General features: G+C 39.0%; 1 non-coding gene across 1 annotated transcript; it reads right to left on the bottom strand.

Moving 5' to 3' along the window:
* Nucleotides 1-425: 425 nt before the first annotated feature.
* On the bottom strand, nt 426-532 carry LOC136509812 (small nucleolar RNA R71). The gene has a single exon (XR_010772551.1). It is a non-coding gene; the product is annotated as a small nucleolar RNA R71 (small nucleolar RNA).
* Between the last annotated feature and the right edge of the window lie 3,705 nt (nt 533-4,237).

Below are 4,237 nucleotides of genomic sequence, written 5' to 3' on the forward strand. Positions count from 1 at the left end.
TAGTTTCAGAATTGGAAGACAACCGGATAAGGCAAAGCTTCACACCAGAATTTGAAGCCATGGCTAACAAGACTCTTTGAGAATTCTCTGCTCTAACCACTAACAATATCCATACTAGACCTAATGTCGATATTGGAGACAATGGATTTGATCTCAAGCCAGCTCTCATCAACATGGTGCAAGCTAGCTAGTTTTATGGAAAGGCACATAAAGATGCGAGTGCACATCTCCAACACTTCTTGGGGATCTATAGCACTTTCACCATCAAAGGAGTAACCAAGGACACCATACTACTTTGTCTCTTCCCATTCTCACTTTTGGGGCCAGCGAAGCAGTGGTTCTATGCCAACAAAGATAGAAATACTACATGGGACAATTGCTCCCCTGCCTTCCTAGCCAAGTTCTTTCCCACGGGCAAGACCAATGCTCTGCGTGGCAAAATTTCAAGTTTTTAGTAACAACATGAAGAATCTATCCCTGAGGCATGGGAACACTTTCAAGACTACATATCAGAATGTCCTCATCATGGGATGGAAAATTGGCTACTTATGCAAACATTCTACCATGGGTTGACTAAAAGTACCCGTGAGACTATGGATGCTGCTGCTGGAGGTGCTTTTGTGTCACTCACACTTCTAGCTGCAATAGCTCTCATGGAGAAGATGGCCTCCAATCAAGGCTGGAATGAAGAGCGAGTTCAGACCCACAAGAGAGGTGGAGGTATGCATCAACTCAAATAGCCTCCAATTAAGGCTGGAATGAAGAGTGAGTTCAGACCCACAAGAGAGGTGGAGGTATGCATCAACTCAAATAGGTAGACATGTTGTCTGCCAAGATGGACCTACTAATGAAGAAGCTCAAAGACCGAGCTAATGAGAAGAAAGAAGTCATGCACATTCATGATTCCTGCATGACATGTGAAGAGTGTGGAAACACTTGGCATTTAGGGAACAACTGCCCTGAAACCCATGAGGATGTGAACTTTGTCAACAACAACTACTATCGTCCTCAACAAAATCAAGGATGGAATAAGCAATAGAGGCCGAACTACCAATGTAACAAACAAGGTAACCCTCAAGGTAACAATTATAATAACTTCAATCAACCACCCTTGAGAGAATTAATTGCTAGCCAATCTAGACTCATGGAAGGATTATCTAAGAAGGTAGGTACCAATAATAAAATTTTAGAAAATATAAGTAATAGAATGGATAGCTTTGCTTCTGCCATTAAGAACCAGCATAGCTTTAATAAAATGATAGAATCACAAATAGCTCAGTTGGCGGCTGTTGTTCCTCCATCCGACAAAGGTAAGATTTTGGGGCAACCGGAGGATCTAGAAACTGCAAATCTTGTTGATATTCACAATGTAGCTTACTACTACATGGAGCCATCGACTAGAAGGTGGATAGATTATTCACTACCCGACAAGAAAGGTGATCCTAGGAGACCTATCATTCCCATCGCCATTGGACCTCACATCTTCTAAGAAGCTATCTGTGACTTTGAAGCAAGTGTCAACATCATGCCAAAGGTAATCTATGAGAAAATCCTAGGAGCTACTTTGTTGTACACAAATATGCATTTGCAGCTTGCAGATTCAGTAACTCTGCTACCCCAAGGGTGTTCTTGAAGATGCCAATATTCGAGTGGGACAATCATATGTTCCTATAGACTTTATGGTTTTGGAAATAGGTAGAGATGAAAGGGCACCCATCATCTTGGGCTGACCTTTCCTAAGCACCACAAAGGCCTTTTCTACATGGACAGTGCCAAGATCTGCTTCACAATCAAGGACTAGAGAGAAGTTTTCTTTCAAGAATCATATTCTACAATCTCCTAGATATCTGTAGATGTCGCACCCGTCCAAAGAGACAATAGTGACTAAGAAGAAGAACAACAAAAGAAGAAGGAAGAACAAGGTTAGGCAACCATAAGAAGAATTAGTCAACATGATCAACACACTCAGATTAGAGTACGACTACCTCCTCGCTTCACCATTCCTTGCAAGAAGGATGATCCTAGTGTACCAATGATTGAGTGTACCATTGGACAAGGAATCTTCCATAAGACATTCTACGACATTGGATCGGGTGTCAACATAATGTCTAAGGTAACATATGAATATTTATTTGGTAACAAACCCTTGTACCCTACATATATGCAATTGCAGATGGTGGACCAATCAATACAATTCCCAGAAGGAATAGCAAAGGACATTATGGTTTTGGACATGGGAGAAGAAGAAGATGATACACCCATCCTGGAGAGATCATTCCTCAACACCACCAATGCGATCATCTACGTCGGATCTAGACAAGTCCACTTATAATTCCCTAGAGAAAAGGTACATTGTTATTTCAATAGTTATTCTACTTATGAGTAGCTGAAGAAGAACTGCTCTAGGAGGAGACATCGATCATCCCAACATCAAGGGAACCAATCCCTGTGGAATGAAAGGGAGGAAGATGAACAACCTAAAGAATTTTTGAAAAAGAAACCTACACCGCCTAATTCAAGCCCACCGACCAAGCAGTGTGGAAGGAGAAGGTGACATCATCAGAATCACAAGAGGTGCAACCATCAGGGTCTCCATCACTGAGATCAGATGATACACCCGAAGAATAAATAAGACTGGAGTAAAGTCCTATCCGAAGGAATTATATATCTGAACCCTCGTCGTGAGGTAATATCGGTAGTTATCCATATTTATTTTTAGTATTGCATGAATTGATCTTACTTTAGCATATGTACTTTTCTACATTAGCATTGTATTAGTTAAAAATATATGCATACATCTAGTTATATTTCATATAAATAAAAATAAAAAGTTTTATTACCGCAGATCATCATCGCATAAGAAAAGAAAATAAAAATATTATTGCATCCTTAAGCCCCATGTGAATAATTTTCATGGTGTAACAAGCCCAAGGAATATTCATCGTGGTGGCATAAAAATAAAATATATATATATACTATGCCTACATATTTTCTTTCTTTCATATAAAAAAATAGAAAATCCAAAAATATTAGATAGACATCCTATTAAAATTCTACCATAAGAAAATCTATCTAAACCCACAAGAATAAATCTCTAAATGGCTGACCGCTAACCCCTTATCTTAATCGAGCCACGAGTTTGTTCTTGTTGGAGTATTTTGTAGGATGATTCACATGATCAAGAGCAAGTTCACTCGGTTGTCTTCATCTCACTCCACTCGTGAATGAGAAGGACATACGCCGACAAACCTACTCTCAGAAAGATCAATCAACATCCAACAATAGACCATGGCAACATCTAGCTTGGGGGAGGAGCATCCCCCGTGTATCTAGCTAAGTATTTCCTTCCTTTAGTTTTACTATTAGTAAGTTTGCTTTATATTAGCTAAAGAAATAAAAAGATGCATAATAAAATAAAAATTATCTTTGTTAATTAATTATATATATAAATATTATTAAGGTATGATCTTAAATCTTGAAAATAAAATAAAAAGTGTGTGTCTAGTGTTCTATTTTTAAGAGTTAGTTGTAGGAAAAGAAAGGCATAACATCACAATTGCCTTTGGCAAGGATCCACAAATACCACATCTATTGAGACACTTGAGAGTGTCATACAATGGAAGCTCTGAGTTTTATTTTGAAAACCTACAAAACTCTGGAATACTGCTTGAACAAAGAACTTGAGACATAGTGCTTGACTTGATCATTTTGTCTTTCAATTGCTCAAGACCCAAGTGAAGGCTAAGAAGCCCCATGGTTGAAGGTAATATGAGTGAGTTTGAAAGTCAGATTAGTTTATTCTAATCTAGAGGAGAATTCTTGTTTGAACGCATGTGTACTTTTGAGGAGTGAAAGCATTGAAGCAACTTCTGATCCAATTTTTGCCAAGTTTAATTTTGCTAAGGGACTAGCAAAGGTTAAGCTTGGGGGGAGCTTGTTGATGGTAGTTAACCATTATAAACCATTAATATAACATGCATAAAAGAATAAATATGATCACCAACAAAGGCCTAGGGGTTTAAACTAATAAATTCCATGAGTTTTGGTGAATTTGTATTTTCTGTAGGGTTTAACCAGAAAACCATCAAGGTGGAACCTGCATGGCAGATTTAATTGCAGCTTATCCACCATGAAACGGACACTAGAAGGTTACAGAGGACATCAGAGGATACCATGCCAAGGCAAAGAGGCAGAGACTGCCAGGTGGGGCATGCTGGCCCCTCCTACAGGGCGCCCG

The sequence above is a fragment of the Miscanthus floridulus genome, chromosome 15 (genome assembly GCF_019320115.1).
Source record: "Miscanthus floridulus cultivar M001 chromosome 15, ASM1932011v1, whole genome shotgun sequence".
In the NCBI taxonomy this organism is placed as follows: domain Eukaryota; kingdom Viridiplantae; phylum Streptophyta; class Magnoliopsida; order Poales; family Poaceae; genus Miscanthus; species Miscanthus floridulus.